Source organism: Pocillopora verrucosa, chromosome 11, assembly GCF_036669915.1.
Source record: "Pocillopora verrucosa isolate sample1 chromosome 11, ASM3666991v2, whole genome shotgun sequence".
In the NCBI taxonomy this organism is placed as follows: domain Eukaryota; kingdom Metazoa; phylum Cnidaria; class Anthozoa; order Scleractinia; family Pocilloporidae; genus Pocillopora; species Pocillopora verrucosa.
Window position 1 is genome coordinate 123878 of NC_089322.1, and position 17552 is coordinate 141429.

The window sequence follows — 17552 nt, forward strand, 5'->3', positions numbered from 1 at the left end:
ATTTCTGAAATGCAGAAAATTAGGTAACACTAAGAATAGACCATGTTGTTCTAAATGGTGCCCATGGAACTTTCATACCTTAAAATTTAGATAAAGCGGTAATTACAAATATAAATTAGTTCATAAGTTTTTGCATTCAATACTAACAATATTTTCTTTTATCATTATTTCTCTCTATTTTCCAAAATGAAATTAATCTCCAGGCGGTAAGTACCCACCATTTTATTTATTTACGCGAATCACAGACATTCTAACGTTTGTACATGCCAAAAATGTTTTGAAGTTAGCTGCAATTTTAAAACACTAATTCTGCTTCTTTATTTCCTTTTTCTCCCTCAATCTTACCGGATATATCAAGATGGTAAGTGGTTTTTACATTAATCATACAATCTTCAATGCGAGCACTTTGATTCCTTAAAAGTTCGTAGGCATACAATAGGACGCTACGAGTAGTTAGATTATCCTTTGGTCAGTTTCATCAAACTATTCGCTTAGTGGAGTCCTTCGCTTAGTTTAGTACCTCTTTCGCATTAATTAACCTCCTTGGGAAATACTTCTTCTTACAGCTCCCCTGAATGCTAGTCGTGTTGATAAATACATGTTAGATTCTTCTTTAAGGACTACTCGATAATGATATCTTTTCTCTTCATGGTTGTAAGTGTACTCAGCATGTCATAAAATATTAAAATTATTTTAGTTTGCACAATGACTAATCCAAAAAGTGTCCTTTGGCAGCTGACTATGTTTCGGTGGGCAATCAAATGACCACATTTTTTTTTTTTTGCTTTAGCTTTTTTGTTAACGGTTGAATTATGGATTCGTTTTCTCAAGCGACAGTGACAATTTACGATCTGCTCGTGCACCTCGTTGTGTGTCATTGCTAGTGTCTTTGTTATTGTTATGGTTCCGAATCTGGCGAAAATATTAAGCAAGCAATAATATAAATTGTATTCTTAAGCAAAGAGTAACTTGTCAAAACATTTCTCCTCATCTTTTCCCCCTTTGAAATCTGCGTTGGACTACAGAACGTAAGTAAATAAAGTATTTCTCTTTTTTCCCTACTTTTGAGTCTCACTGTCTAAGAAGTCCAGCGTACTATTCGACCACAAGCGTTCTCTTATAAGCAGCACAATTTGAATCCAGGCCTGGTATAGGAAAAGGACCAGTTTGGATACAGAATTGACTCATTTGATCTTTATGATCAATATCCGTTTGACTGAATCAAACGTATTTCAGCCTTCTCCGCAATAAAATTATGTTGAGCCCTTTGCGATGAATCCAATGAGTTGGATTAAATGTCAAGGCATTTTATTTCATTTTTGTGCATGCAAAGTTAGTAAAACTTGATATTCGTCATGTTTTTTTCTCGAAGTGGGTGGTACAGTCTAAGCATCCAAGACGATTTCATTCTCCTTTTCCTCGTAATTTGAAAATATATTCGAAGGAATTATTTCTGCCTTAGTTTGTTTGCTTTTTTAGTTGTTTTGTTTATTTGTTCATTCTTTTTTATTTCTTTCCTGTATTTTCATGTACACGATGCAATGATTAGGAAGGCGTAAGTGCCAGTTTTCTTTTATATGTTTTTATCAGTGTTTGTATAATTTTGAAGTCAAGCTGATGTCCAGTCTTAAGATGCTTTGAACATAATAAGCTATCTAAACTCGACGGTTCGTCATGTTTCTCCTTTATTTCTCGAGGTGGGTGGTACAGTCTAATGCGTCACTCTCGCTTTTTCTCGGATTTTGAATAAATTGGTAGGAATCCCGTTTCAGTTAGTTTGCTGTTTTTCTATTTATCTATTATTTTTTTTCTCATTTCTGTGCAACCATGAATATGATGGACACACCAGCCGGAGGTAAGTTCCAACTTTCTTGTCTTTGCTTTTGACATAGTGTCACCATAAATTCAAAGTCGAGTTTAGGTCCAGTCGTTAGATGCTTTGTACAAAATAAACTATCTAAACTCGACGGTTCGTCATGTTTCTCCTTTATTTCTCGAGGTGGGTGGTACAGTCTAATGCGTCCAAGAATATTTCACTCTCGTTTTTTCTCGGATTTTGAATAAATTGGCAGGAATCCCGTTTCAGTTAGTTTGCTTTTTTTCTATTTATCTATTCTTTTTTTTCTCATTTCTGTACATCCATGAATATGATGGACACACCAGCCCGATGTAAGTTTCAACTTCCTTTTCTTTGCTTTTGACATAGTGTCACCATAAATCCAAAGTCGAGTTTAGGTTCAGTCTTTAGATGCTTTGTACATCTTATTGTTTTTTTAATTGATTTGTGTATCTCTTTTCTGTTTCGTGTAAACGAAGATACCCAAACTCGACGGTTCATAATGTTTCTCTTATAATTCTCGAAGAGTGAAGCGTGAAGCTAAATGTTTATCGAAGTTGTGCGGCTCATAATCTGATTTAAATTCGAAAATGAAATAATAAAATATAGGCTGTGTTCTTTATGAAGACGATCTTTCAACTTTGTATAAACAGTTTTTGGTGGTCCTCCACACTACATTTCTTTTCCCCGCTTATCAAGTTTTGGATAAGTGCTACACCAAATGCGAAAATGCCTGACTACTCGGTCGGACTGGGTTAAGCTGCATCAAAGCGAGGCTAATTAGTCCCAGGGTTTTTAAGAATGTGGTTTTTATGCGTGGTTGTCGATCTCATTCGTTTATTTACGCTATGCCGACGAGTTTTTGTGTTCCTTAGTCCAACAATAAGGAGGAAAATCAAAATGCAGGTGGTTCTCGTGAGATTAAAGTTCTTTCCGAGGAACCCTTTCATATTTTTCTATCAGAGAAAAATTTGGAAAACTGCTGTTGTCATTTTGTAATGAAAAAGCTAAAACTTGATTTGGTTCATATGGATTTCCCTCCTACCCCTAATCCTCCATATATTTTCAAGGGAGTGGTATCTTAGGACGAAAGAAAGGTCACGGTTTGTCATCGGAGTGAAAGCACCGTTTAGATGAACAACTATTGTTTATTTTTCCTCTCGATGTTGTCACTGCAACTATCTGTTAGTGAATCGATCTGCTTTAGTGAGGGTATTTAGATCTCTAAGCTCAAGAAGTCTGCGATCTGACCTGATATTAGTACCTTGAAGTCGGGTGGGCTGGGGTTGTTCTCCAGTTTCTGTAAAGCTGTTTATACAGCTGCCTCGATCGAAAAGTTTGTCAATAGTTCCATAGACCCGAAACGCATAATTGTGCTTAGTTTGGAGCCAATTTTTTAATTGCGGCAACAGTCACCGCAGGATCAGTGCAGGATAGACTCTTGCAAGATCTGTATTTTGAAAGGAAAATGGCAGAGTTCAGTGAGCCCTGGGCAATAAATAATGGTAATGAGACTAAGCACAATGAGAAAGAATACTTCCCATGTGGTACTACTACACCTCGCCTCAAGGGAACGAAATTCAATTCCCGGTTTTTCATCGATATCTGGGTTTTATTAATTAAATTTAGTCGTTGTTTCGGTTTTTTTGCTTTCCATCTTTTGTTTCTTTTTCCTTTTTATTTGATTGAAGCTACCACTTCCCAATTATTATCGAGCACTTTGTGATAAAAAACACATAAATAGTGAGATATATCTTCTTCGTGTTGCATTTAATAATTCTACGTTGTAAACTAATTGTAGTTTTTGCTTTAGAGTGTTTACTTTCTTGATTGGTTTTTTATGATTTTCTTTTTAATCTGCTGCATTGGCCCTCACTTGTCAAATAAGATCGTGAGTAACGTTTTCGTTGTGTAATAATTTTCTCTTGTCATTAGTAAAGATAATGGTTAATGTTTAAGTAAATCGGTGTTCATGGTTTCTATTACATTTAACTTGCTCAAAACAAGTGGAATATCTAGATTGACACCGCTCAACAAGTGAAACGAGGCAGAAGATTAGCCTACCTGTTCGTAACTGATAATTGAATTTTATTGGTTACTTGCAGTTTGTAGTTGATTAAAATCCATCGCATTCTGTTAGTGTGAGAGAGACTCGTTTAAAGTGCATTTTTCGAGCTGATTTTAACTTTTTACCCCAGGGATTTATTGTGGGGGCTTTTATATCCCAGGGTTGGGCCTGGAACCCGAAGCACTCCGTATTCTTGAATAACTTAGTGACCCTCACAAACTGTGAAAGTTTGAAAGAAATCGGTGAGATGACATGCGTCACGCCTGCCTGGTCTTCCCGTGGACAGACTTATAGAAACTCTTTCTGTGGAACCATTTCATATTTTTCTTTCAGAGCACTATGATTCGCAAATGATATAGCGCCCCCTACCTTTTTTATGTTGTTTGAATCGAACTCTTTGAGGAAAATCCAAGGGAGTTTCATTTTCATCAACCACGGCTTCTGCCATCCTTGTTACTCCCTAATGATATGGCCGAAAATTTCCTGCGCTTTCTGCTTTTGTGCTTCTTGTCGATTAGACCGTGTTTTTTCAATGTTATTGCTGCTATGGTGAAAATATTTAGATCTCCAGGGTCAAGAGGTCCGCGATCTGACCTGGTACTAGTACGTTAAAGTCGGGTGGGCTGGGGTCGTTTTCCAGTTTCTGTAAAGCTGTTTATACAGCTGCCTCCATCGAAAAGTTTGTCAATAGTTCCATAGACCCTGAAACGCATCATTGTGCTTAGTTTGGAGTCAATATTTTAATTGCGGCAACAGTCACCACAGGTTCATTGCAAAATGGACTCTTGCAAGATCTATATTTTGAAAGGAAAATTGCAGAGTTCAGTGAGCCCTAGGAAATAAATAATGGTAATGGGACTAAGTACAATGAAATAAGAACGAATAATATCCATGTGGTACTAATACACCTCGCCTCAAAGGAACGAAATTCAATTCCCAGTTTTTCGTTGATATCTGGGTTTTATTAATTAAATTTAGTCGTCGCTTCGCTTTTTTATTATCCACCTTTCGTTTCTTCTTCCTTTTTATTAGATTGAAGCTACCACTTCCCAATTATTATCGTGCACGTTGTGATAAAAAAACACATAAATAGTGAGATATATCTTCTTCGTGTTGCATTTGATAATTCTATGTTATAAACTAATTGTAGTTTTTGCTTTAGAATGTTTACTTTCTTAATTGGTTTTTTATGATTTTCTTTTTATCTGCTGCATTGGCCCTCTCTTGTCAAATCAGGTGGTGAGTAACGTTTTCGTTGTGTAATAATTTTCTCTTGTCATTAGTAAAGATAATGGTTAATGTTTAAGTAAATCGGTGTTTATGGTTTCTATTACATTTAACTTGCTCAAAACAAGTGGAATATCTAGATTGACATCGCTCAACAAGTGAAACAAGGCAGGAGATTTGCCGGCCTGTTCGTAACTGATAATTGAGTTTCATTGACTACTTGTAGTTTGTAGTTGATTAAAATCCATCGCATTCTGTTAGTGTGAGAGGGACTCGTTTAAAGTGCATTTTTTCGAGCTGATTTTAGCCTTTTACCCCAGGGATTTATTGTGGGGGCTTTTATATCGCAGGGATCAGCCGGAAGTCCGAACCACTCTGTATTCTTGAATAACTTATTTTAGTGACCCTCACAAACTGTGAAAGTTTGAAAGAAATCGGTAAGATGGCATGTGTCACGCCTACCTGGTCTTCTCGTGGACAGACTTGCGCAAGCTCTTTCTGAGGATCCATTTCATATTTTTCTTTCAGAGCACTATGATTCGCAAACGATATAGTGCCCCTACCTTTTTTTATGTTATTTGAATCGAACTCTTTGAGGAAAATCCAAGAAAGTTTCATTTTTAACAACCACGGCTTGTGCCATCCCTATTACTCCCTAACGATATGGCTGAAAATTTCCCGCGCTTTCTGCTTTTGTGCTTCTTGTCGATCAGATCGTGTTCTTTCAATGTTATTCAACTCCTGTCTTGATGCATTGGCCCACTCTGTCACTGAGGTGGTCGGTTTTTCTTTTCTAAGTAGCAACGTTCTCAAAAATTTGGCAAACTGCTGTTGTCATTTTGTAAGGAAAAAGCCAGAACTTAATTTGGTGGATTCTAATTCGGTCCGTAATGGTACTAGTGATTATCAAACAAGGACGAACGCGCAGCGGGAGTCCCATTTGTCAATTATGACGATGATTTTAGACAGAATCAGGCAAAACGAAGTCCTGTTACCAAATAATCATAACTATTACAATTCCCTTACTTTTTTTCTGTTTCTTTTCCCTTTCATTTGGGCAACTTTTAAAAATTAGGCTGTATGTAACATTTCTGTTACAGTTTGAACCCCTATTGGGGATAAGTTTTATCTACTTTGTAGATCTCAAAATAGCCGATGGGACTTTCCAATGAAATAAAGAAAGAATGCTTCCCATATGGTACTAGTACACCTCGCTTTAAATGGCCGAAATTCAATTCACTATTTTTCATCGATATCTGGGTTTTACTAATTAAATTTAGTCTTTGTTTCGCTTTTTTACCTTCCACCTTCTGTTTCTTTTTCCTTTTTATTTAATTGAGGGTACCACGCCCCGATTATTAAAGAGCTTTTTGCGATACAAAACGCATAAATAGTGAGATATATCTTTTTCGTGTTGCATTTGATAATTCTTTGTTATAAACTAATTGTAGTTTTTGCCCTAAAGCGTTTACTTTCTTAATTGGTTTTCTTCTTTTTCCTTTTAATCTGGTGCATTGGCCCCCACTTGTCAAATCAGATTGTAAGTAACGTTTTCTTTGTCTAATAGTTTTATCTTGTCATTGATAAAGATAATGGTAAACGTCTAAGTAAATTGGTATAAATTAAATGGTTTCTCTTACATTTAAATTACGCGAGACAAGTGGAATATCTAGATTGACACTGCTCAACAAGTGAAACAAGGCACGAGATTTGCCTGCCTGTTCGTGATTGATAATCGAGTTTTATTGAATGTTTGTAGTTTTTGGTTGATACATACTTTAGTGCCTTTACTTTCTTTAATATTTTTTCTTCACTTTCGTTTTAATCTGGTGCATTATCCCCCATTTGACAAATCAGAAAGAAAGTAATGTTTGGGTTACTTAAGTGCCGCTTCCGCTAAGAGTGGTCCTCTCGACTTCCCGTCGGGAAAAAGTCTTCTTTCATTTTTTGCCCATGGAAAGGGTTTAGGACACATGTCTCAAAAATAGTTTAGTTGTTCTCCAATTCTCTTTTTTTGGGTCGCTAGAAGCCAAAAATGATTTTTGGCTAGTACACCCGTGTGGACAGCGATCGAAAGTGTAACTTTCACAGATTTTGTCCAGCGCGCAGCGACTGCAATAATATAGCTCACGCAATTCTATCTTGCTACAAGTTACAAGGTGCCTTTAATCAGTTCAATGAGAAAATATGGAAACTTCAGCTGAAATATTTTTCATACAAGCGTGATCAGAGGAGATCCTTCGCTTCGACCAATATTTGCATATCAAAATTCACCAATTTGTACGAAAGAATTCTCAAAATGCAGGCGTTAATCGGGCTAAAAGATTGCCACAGACCCATGGGTATATCTGTAGCCTTCATCCACCAACATCTTTAAGACAACGCAAATCCACGTGTTTGCTTAATTGCGCTCTTGTGAATGATCGTTTGCATAATTCTGAAACTCGACCAAGATCTCCTTTTGGCCGATCAAACTTCGTTTGTTTATCCTCTACGTTGAGGATTTCAGGTTTTCATAACAACTGAATGAAGAATAGATGCCGAGTTGTCCTAAAACGTTGCGTAAACGTGATCGGTCGTAACGCTTATGCGCTTGCGTGACTTACAAAGTAGACAAAGGTGATCGGAAGGCGCCTTCGAGATGATTTTCGTTGAAATATCTGGTCATGAACTACGCGCAGTGTGGAGAAGATCAAAATTAAAGAATAAAGTTTGGCACTCTAGTCACAAGAGACATATCGCGTTATTTAAAAGGGCCCACAAACAAGTTGAGATACGTTACAGTTTTATTTACCAAAACAACACACATACACTCAGAGAAAATTCTTGCAGTTTCTCTCGAGATTTTGCACACGGAACGCGATGAACTAGCCCCCCTTTATACAAATGTATTGCGTGACGTGTCGTGCAATTCTTCCCTTGATATACGACTAACATCGCGGAACCAAAATTAGTTAATGTAACGCATTGGAATCGAAGGTTATTAAAATGGACTAAAGAATTTTACATTTTACTGAAAATCTTATCTTTTAAAATGTTTACTTGATTCATGAAAAGCAAACATTGTTGTGGCCGCGGGTATTTCAGCCCTGATTTCTCTCCCGGAATTCCGAAACGTCGTATCGATTCATTTGAAGTACTACCAGCTATCCAGCCAAATCCTCGAGTACAAGTTAAGTTTGTTTTGGTCCGGTCATTTTGGTCCCGATATGGAAAAAATAAAACAGTTATCGAAATGTTTTACACATCGGAACACTTTCGGAAACATTGGAAATGCGGTGAAAGTACTTGAAAGAGCACAAGGGAAAATGTGAGGCCGTGAAAGAAAGCCAGACTAACTGGAGATGTTTTCGAAGTTTTCGGAATTATAATTGTAGTCGGATCACACGAGTAATATATTTTCAATTTCTCGAATGCTAGCTAAAAATTGATTCGTAAGGGCCTCTCTGGGCTATCTGCACGAGTAGACAAAACCAGAATTCTCCTAACAAAATCAAAGGAAAAATTGTCATGACAAATTGTTATCTCGATTTTTGCATTTTTTAAAAATTTCAATGCTGTCATGAGACCAGCCGGCATATTTTGCTAATGGACTCAAATTCTAGTTGCCAGGATTTATCGTACGTCGTTTCAAAGTTATAAAACCCACGAGTTTTGCAACAAAAGAAAGTAAAAGCCTTCTTGATAAATTTTAGTCAATTCAATAACAAGCTGGTGGTAGTTTTTACGACAAATGGCGTTGAACACTCAGTCTCCTTACACTACCTCACTTTTTCCATTGTGCTCTGGATACTCAAAAATACTTTTACTACATTTCCAGTGTTTTCCAGCTGTTCCCATGTTTAGAACACATAAATATCTGTTTTGTTTTCCGTTTCGAGGCCAAAATGACCGGACCAAAACAAGCTTAGCTTGTACTCATAGAAATCAGGGCTGAAATACCCGCAGCCGCAACAATCTTTGCTTTCTATGAATCAAGCAAATATTTTAAAAGATAAGATTCTCAATAAAAAATTTGAAATTCGTAAGTCCATTTCAATAGCTTTTGATTCTAATTCGTTACATTATCAAATGTTGGTTCCTCGATGTAGGTCATCTGACAAGGGAAAAATTGCACGATCACGTCACGCAATACATCATGCTGGGTTTGTCCAGTTGATTTTGATGGTCGCAGAGAACCGTAGAGTTAGTCGGTCAAAACCGTTGTGGTCCATAACACCGTAAAATCATTAATGATGGAAACAGATTTTAGAAAGGAGGGCTAGTTCATTGCGTTCCGTGTGCAAAATCTCGGGAGAAAATGCGAAAATTCTTTCCGAGTGTATGCATGTTGTTTTGGTAAATAAAACTGTAACGTATTTTGACTTGTTTGTGGGCCCTTTTAAGCGACGCGATATGTCTCTAATGACTAGAGTACCAAACTTATTCTTTAATTTTGATCTTCTCCACACTGTACGTGGTTCATGACCAGATATTTCAACGAAAATTATCTCGAAGGCGCCTTCCGATCACCTTTGTCTACTTTGTAAGTCACGCAAGCGCGTAAGCGTTACGACCGATCATGTTTACGCAACGTTTTAGGACAACTCGGCATCTATTCTTCATTCAGTTGTTATAAAAACCTGAAATCCTCAACGTAGAGGATAAACAAACGAAGTTTGATCGGTCAACAGGAGATCTTGGTCGAGTTTCAGAATTATGCAAACGATCATTCACAAGAGCGCAATTAAGCAAACACGTGGATTTGCGTTTTCTTTAAGATGTTGGTGGATGAAAGCTACAGATATACCCATGGGTCTGTGGCAATCTTTTAGCCCGATTAACGCTTGCAATTTGAGAATTCTTTCGTACAAATTGGTAAATTTTGATATGCAAATAAAGGTCGACGCGAAGGATCTCCTCTGATCATGCTTGTATGAAAAATATTTCAGCTGAAGTTTCCATATTTTCTCATTGAACTGATTAAAGGCACCTTGTAACTTGTAGCAAGATAGAATTGCGTGAGCTATATTATTGCAGTCGCTGCGCGCTGGACAAAATCTGTGAAATTTACACTTTCGATCGCTGTCCACACGGGTGTACTAGCCAAAAATCATTTTTGGCTTCTAGCGACCCAAAAAAAGAGAATTGGAGAACAACTAAACTATTTTTGAGACATGTGTCCTAAACCCTTTCCATGGGCAAAAAATGAAAGAAAACTTTTTCCCGACGGGAAGTTGAGAGCGGCACTTAATAGTTATTAGCGTAATGATTGTTACTGACTAAATAAAATTGCTACAAACAAGTCGAGTCGAGTAATTGTATTTCGAGAAGAGTAAATATTTCAAGGTTTTTACCATACATTACATTAAGAAACAATTCAAATTGTGTTTACTTTGTTGCTCCCAGAATAGCACAGACAGTGTTAAACATTACGCGAAAAAGTATAAGTTTTGATTGCTATCATGCAATTAACTTCACAAAACATCTGAAGATTAAAATTTTGGGGGATTGTATTCAATGATTATAGGTATTCATCAAATTGCGTTTGTACTCTAGTGTACTTACTTCCTTTTCTTTCTTTCTGTATTTTCCTTTAAATCTTGTGCATTGACCCAAATTTGGGAAATTAGACAGTAAGTAACATTTTCATTCCTTCTAAGTAGCTATTAGTTAAGATAATGTTTTCTATAGGATTGGAATTGCTTGAGGCAAGTTGAATATCTATTTTGATATTAAATGTAAATAACAAGTGAAATGTAGTGCAAAATTTGCTTTCTGCCTGTTCGTAACCTCTAATTGAGTTTCATTGACTAATTGTAATACTTGTTCTAGTTTGTTTACTGTCTCTATAATTTTCGCGAAAAAATTTGTGCGACATTTTCTGACCAGTTTAGATCTTCTTTTCAGTGAGTTGAAATTTCGGGTGCTTAAGACGCATAGTGTAGCGGCCGACACAAGCGAAGCAAATTTCAACGACAACTATGAGTTTCGCTGGTGAAGACGCACTATGAAGCGAGGATATATTTTTCGGAAAAGACTTGAATCGTTTTATCAGCGTAGTCGAGGTATCCAAGTACTTATCGTAAACTGAAATATGAAATTATAAGGAAGAAGCTAAGCTAAATTCTAAGATACGGACCAACATTCCAATCATTCCGATATAAAAGCAAGATCCCAAAAGACTAGCTAAAACTCTAAAACAAACTCAGAAAAGACTATCTTCAAGGATAAAGGAGAACCGCTTGCAAACGAATTCTAACAAAACTAATAACCGAGTGAGAAAAAACGAGCGGCTTACTAACAAAGCATGAACAACGTAAGCCACGTGTTACAAAGTTGCAAAGAAACTGGTATAAAAAACTGGGCGAAACTACCGAAAGACTAGATGTTTAAACAAGTACGAAGAGAAGGAACATAAGCATAACATAACAGTCCCGCTTGTGAAGGTTTGACCAAAACGAACTTCGAGATAAGGTGGGCAAAAGGGCGCTTTTCGATAAACACGTCTTATCGTTAGCCCAACGCAAGATAACTAACTAAAATGCGGTTCTGGGTGGAACTTAGAGATCACGTCCCTAATGGACAAACAGTAACGTCACTACTGCGGTTTAACACGTTGAACACGAAACTAACTTATAACAAATCAATATCCGGTAGCAAAGGCGTGGCAGCCGTTACACATAGTTTCTTCTCGCGATCAGTAAAAGAAAGCGCAGTTCGAACCGTTACTGAATTTTTTTAATTTGAAACTTGAGTGTTAAATTCTGCTCGCGCAGAAAATTTCAGTCAGATGATCGCTTAGTATGTGAAAATCCAGTTACAATTCATCTTGTCTAGAATTTATATTTTGCGTTATTTATATTGTGTAGTGGTATTTGCCTTTTTCCTTTTGCGATCATTGGCCTTTGGGTACCTTTAAACTCTAAGCAACTCATAAACTAGGTTATACAATACAGTGAAAGAAAACAAAATTCTATAATTTATAGAATTTTGTTATCTTACGCCATATCAAGTATTTAAAAGTATCAATTTGTTGCCTTAGTATTATTATTTTGTATGAAACACTTAAATTGAGCTAACAATTTATTTCTGTTGCTCTTTCCTCTGTAAAATCATGGTTTGTGGACGATTTAGCGGGTAAGAAATTATTTTAGTTCAAACCTAGATCATGTTATTGAGCAAAAAAAAGTGAAAAGTAAACAACCCTTCTCGAAGCCCTTTTCTTTTATTCTGTTCAATTCAAAATGCTTTGCAAGATATTATAATCTCTTGATGTCTGAAAATATGCTCAAAGACATAAATTAATTAGCATTAATCGATTTTATCATATGGCCCGTCTGGCTTGCTCGCGCGATTCCATTTCACGGGTTTGCGTGAGCCGGCGCCCGTTTCTCGAAATGCCTGGTAACTTAACGGGCTCGAGGCAATACTTTAAAATCAAAATTTTAGGAAGAGAGAAGCAGCCTGGCAACCTTAGTATTCCATTTTGTTTCTTTAGCTTAAAGTTTTATTGTAGAATCTTTAAAGCAATTGAAACCATCTTGAAGGAAAGCAGAACAGCTTTACGGGCCCGTTAAGTTACCAGGACCCCGAGAAACGGGCTACCGGTCCGGAAAAACCGCCCGGCCCTAGTGTACTTGGGCAAAAAATATTAAATGAAAAACATTGTCCTCTTTTGTGGCCAAAAATGAGTGACAGCAGAGAGTACAAATGGAAACAAATGCCACGTTTTTCGATGAAATGTGAGTTTCCTGTTCTAACTCGAAAACAGAAAGGAAAAGTATTAATTGTAGAATCGCTTTTGTGGTTATTCCGCGCGCGCCAGTCTATCGCGTAGTATTTACGAAAAAAAAAAATCGAAATTTTCCACACTGAAAAGTCATACGATAAAATGCGTAACGACTTAGTTAGGTCGGGCTGGATGGGAAATATTTGGCTTTCGGTCATAGCTCTCGGACCTCTGTGTTGTGCTCGGTCCGTCATATCAAACTCTTTCCCCAGTGCGACGAACATTTGTTTTTCTCGGTTCCAGGTGTACGCAACCACTAACCCCACGTAATGCGCATGCACTCCGTTACGAATTTCAAAATGGCAGACAAGCCAAAGAGGTAAATGAAAAAAAACAAAGCGATTTTGCAATGAATATGCAACACACACCCTCGTTAGAAAGGCGAATCCACGGAATAAAGATACAAAACTGTATGATCGATATGATATTAAATCGATACCGAGGGCCCGTTTCCAACTTGCTAAGAAGTGCATTTAATTGCCGTCCGCCACAATCACTAGCTTTCTTGACAGCTTTCTGACGACAGTTACTTTCTTTCTGAAGACTTCTGATATGCGGCTATTGATTATTACACCTCGTATACCCGATTGCTCAAACACTTTGTTTACGATTGTTCATGGTTCTCCGTCTTCGTCTTTACATTGCTTTGAAATAGTATAGATTAGTAAGCTGAAACGAAAAATTAATCAGGGAAGTTTACGAAAAATCCAGCAAACAAGGTTAAAAAAGGATTTTATTTAGACTTCATACTTCAACGAACTTCACAAATCTTACTTGTTTATCTTGTAAGTAAACGATGGCAGGTTAATTCTCGAAGCGCTTTCTGAGTTTCCCGATCCCTCTTCTACTGCTTTCACGCTTTACATAACAGGAAAAAATCAAAAGGAGGAAGATACAGCTGTTTTGAAACGCCATTTGACGAGGGTAAATCTGCTTTTTGTCCGACACTTTACACATCAAAACAAAGAAAAATTTGTTCCTCTTTTTGATTCTGGCGGTACATTTTTAATTTGCGCCTGCGTAAAAGAGATATCGCCCGAGACCCTTCGCTCGGTCGTGTTTTAATCAAAAACGCCTTGTTAATTTCACGCAACCGCTCGGAGAAAAGGTAAAAATGACGAGGGAAAAACTTTACCTTCAAGTTAGAAAATTAGCGAAATAGGAAGCCAAAATATTATAGTTTAATATTTCAGAGGTACATTGAGCGCTTTTTCCGTAGAGAATCCGCACGATGCTAAAACATTCGAAAATTACACTCGATTTGAGTAGGGTGTTGAAGTGGGCGTGGTCACTACATTCATGTTAAGACTATTTGTACCCCATGAGTTTGATATGGTCATGACTTCGAGCCAAATACTTTCCCGTCCGGCCCTCCCACTCAGTCAATTAGTACACAGTATCTCACAACGGCTTTAAACTGATAGTAAATTTCAGTTGATTCATTTTCTCCTCTTTTCCATCGGATTCACCAACGTCTAATTGACATAACAGGTCGTAAGTAGCTTTTTCTTTACTTTTCCTCATTCATTTATACATTTCTAACAAACCAGGTACTATTCGACAGTCATCATCAGTCATCATGTGTTAGACTCTCTTCAGAGTTATAATCATTTTTGCGAAAGAGTAGATTTGTAAAAGAAAAAGGTTACAATGAACTGGTATAGTTTTCGCCCAAGTCAATATTTTTTATTGTGGCCAAGAGTTATACTTTGGCAAAATGTCCTTTTTTACTATTGGTGGCCGACAGCATGTTAAAGACTCTTATCTGGTCAGACTTCACCATTGACTGCCAACATGGTAACCATTTGAAATACCCAACAGTTGTGGCTAGTGTAATAGGATGCGTAGTCATACTACTGGCTGTTCCATTAACAAGACACTTTTACTTAACGATACCAAACTGAAGAACAATGTAGGCAATAACAAATGTGCATCACTAACTAACATATCTCTTTCTCCTATTTCCCTACCTTAACGGGCAAATAGATCGTAAGTATGTCTTCTTTTTATAGTTATTTGGCGGATTTCACATGTCTTTTCACTACTGCAGTAACAGTCATGTAACATATTTGTGTCACTGTCGCTTACTTTTGTAATAATGAAAGCTACAATTTCGTTTTATTGATATTATTATGGATGAGAAATTATGATCATCAATAAACATGGCATTCTGATATTCGCCTTGCTTCCTAACTTATGGTTGGAAACTTGTTGAAGTCGTTTTGAACTAGGCTCTTGTGAAAATATATATTCAGTGTGAACCATAAGTAGATAAGGATCAGATTTTGATTCAGTGGCTCAGTTTACGAAAAGATTTAATGTCGTCTGTGGTAGACTGTAAAATTGACTGAGGTGTTAGTTACTTGAAACTAATTATAAGAATGAAAGCCATAATCATGAAAATGGTTTCATATCAGAATTATTTGTAGAGCAGAGGTCTTAGCCGACTGATTAATGAATATCAACTCTCTTAGCAGTTAATTACTTTCATTATATTTATTTTTCTGTTCTTGATGTATTTTTTTTCTTATTCCTTGGCCTTGGCAACTGTGAAAAACGATTAGAACGTAAGTACATGTTTCGCTGTGATTTAAAGCATATCTATTTGCATGGCACCTTCACAGTACGTTTACGTTAACATATTTAACTAAAGTACAGGTGATTAACGAAAGAAAAAGTGCATAGCATTTCTCAATAAACAAATGAATCTTTTGAGCAACAGATGCACGTTTTAATTTTATTTTTGTTATAACTTTTATTTACATGCCACTTCTGCGATCACTCAGCTGGTAAGTTGAATTAAGTTTATCTCGCGCAATTCTTATTCTTGATAATCATGCTAAAGACAATTAAATTTCTTTAGTACCTAAGATCCTATTTACAACCGGACCGCGTATGAATTGTTTATTCTTTTCGGAGTGCATGTCGATTAAGTGTTGTAAAAACAAAGCCAGGTTATTATCACGGCGAATCAGAACAACGAAAAATCACTGGAGCCTCAAGAATCTCATATTCAAAGCAAACATTTGGCATCCAGGACTGGAAAACGCACGTGATCATGTAAAATCAAATTTGCTGAGAAGCTGTAGTGCAGGGCAAGGCGTAGCAAAACTCCGATGTTACCAAGGATTACTTCTGAAACTCCCATTGAAAATCGCTTTCGCTTACAATAATACAGTTTTAACCAATCAAATTTATGCTGACGTCCATCAATGTGTTTTAAGTTTACTTTTATGATTTATTTTGAATTTTGAGGTCAACTCTTGCTAACGGTATATTTTTATTGGTAAAGACTTCCATGCATAACTGGCCTCTCATCCTGTGATCGGCTGGTGACAGCTGATGAGGAACATTCGATTCAGCAATGCTAACTTTCTCTACTTCCTGATAGCGACTGAATCTCGTCCAAGACTGCAAAAAAAAAAAGTTCGCGGTGTCTACCTTAGGATCATTATAAGGTCTGACAAAAGCAGAACAGAATTAAAACAAAGTTTAACATAAGTAATTCAAGAGCTGGTCATACTACGCATAAAATCGGCGTGAACGAGGTTAAACAGAAATTTAGAAATGCAACCCATCCTTGATAATTTTCTCTTAAGTTCTGGATAATCTTTTTCCAAAATCACATCCTTCTCTGGGAAATGTAAATTTAGGCGCTAATACTCGCTTTCCATGTGTTGAGAAAGTACTGGAACCTAATTCCTTTCCCAAAAAAAAAGGGGGGGGGGGTAGAATTTTACGATGAATTGTTATTTCGTAACTTAAGCTATGTTATTAAGATCATTAACTGCTCCTCCTTTCTTATCTCATCTTTTCTGTCTAGCCAAATTGGAAGGTAATTATCAATATCATCCGTTCCTATAAATAAAGAACTCTCCTGTGGCTTAATAAACATTGACTCTCTGCACCGGCTGATTACTGATCAGCAAATTGCAATCGTAAATAGCAAGGAAATATCTGCGTGTGTATCAGTGACAGTTAGTGATAGCTGTTAATGTTATAATGTTATTATCCAAACGATTTTACTGATGTGGAAAGTATTAGTATAAATTCAATACCTAAATTCTGTATTAAACGATATTTGTATAATTATCATCAGATATCAGCCATACTTGGCTGATTGTTTGTTTGATTTAACAAATTCTTTTACATAATTATCGATTTCAATGTAAAATATTGACGTATCAAATTAAACAAACTGGTTGGTTCAAATATACACATGAATAGTTTATGGATTAAAATCTTTTCCAAATTGTTTTCCTCTTTCACGGCGTTCTTTCCGGATTCATAAGCGGGTGAGTGCGACGAGTTCAGTTTGTTTGTTAAGCTAATGATGTGTGTAGTCAAATATTCCAAGGCTATATTAAGCCACTTGTTTACTCACCGAATGTGAATCTTTCTTTTCATGTTCACCTAACATCCTCATCCGAACTGATATAACAGATTGTGAGTAACCACGCTTGAACTATCATTTATCAGTACGCAGGATAAAGGGTCGATAGGGATGGTTGAACAAACGAATGGATCTTAATAGGGGAATTCAGACAGGATACTCTTCTCTGTGTATTATTAGATTTATGGACAAAGATGTTGCATAGAAATAAAACTTTTAATTGTTACAACAAGTGAATTTCAACGTTTCAGGCTAC

At 36.7% G+C, this 17552-nt stretch overlaps 1 long non-coding RNA gene across 1 annotated transcript in view; it reads left to right on the plus strand.

The window, feature by feature from the left end:
• Positions 1-17552, plus strand: part of LOC131773421 (uncharacterized) — a 134632-nt gene that overhangs the window by 17393 nt on the left and 99687 nt on the right. The window lies entirely within an intron of this gene.